The 420-nt window shown below is 31.4% G+C and overlaps 1 non-coding gene across 1 annotated transcript; it reads right to left on the minus strand.

The window, feature by feature from the left end:
* Window positions 1-318: 318 nt before the first annotated feature.
* Window positions 319-420, minus strand: LOC111736876. Its single transcript, XR_002779273.1, has one exon. It is a non-coding gene; the product is annotated as a U6 spliceosomal RNA (small nuclear RNA).

Consider the following 420-nt stretch of genomic DNA (forward strand, 5'->3'; position numbering starts at 1 on the left):
TTCAGCATCATTTTCTGGATTAGTATAGATATATACTAATCTGGATGATGTATACAAAAAATTGCTGCATATTTCTTACTTATGGAATATAAAACTTTTATTCATTATTTTATTCATTCATTAATATTTTCTGGGTGATTTTAAGAAGCCAGGCACTGTGCTAGCCACTATGGATACAAATAATAATTTCTTTCTCTTAGGAATTCTGTTTTATGAGGGGGACAGAAAAGTAAATAAATAATTATAATACAGCAAGATGACAACTGATGTACATACAATGTGCCATGGGAGCCCAAAGAAAGAAGTAATTAACTATGCAAAAAAATATGGCAACTTTACAAATTTATGACATCTTTGCATAGGGGCTATGCTAATCTTCCCTGTAACATTCCAGTGTTGTTACATGTACTGCCAGAGTGA

Source organism: Pteropus vampyrus, unplaced genomic scaffold, assembly GCF_000151845.1.
Source record: "Pteropus vampyrus isolate Shadow unplaced genomic scaffold, Pvam_2.0 Scaffold22, whole genome shotgun sequence".
Lineage (NCBI taxonomy): Eukaryota > Metazoa > Chordata > Mammalia > Chiroptera > Pteropodidae > Pteropus > Pteropus vampyrus.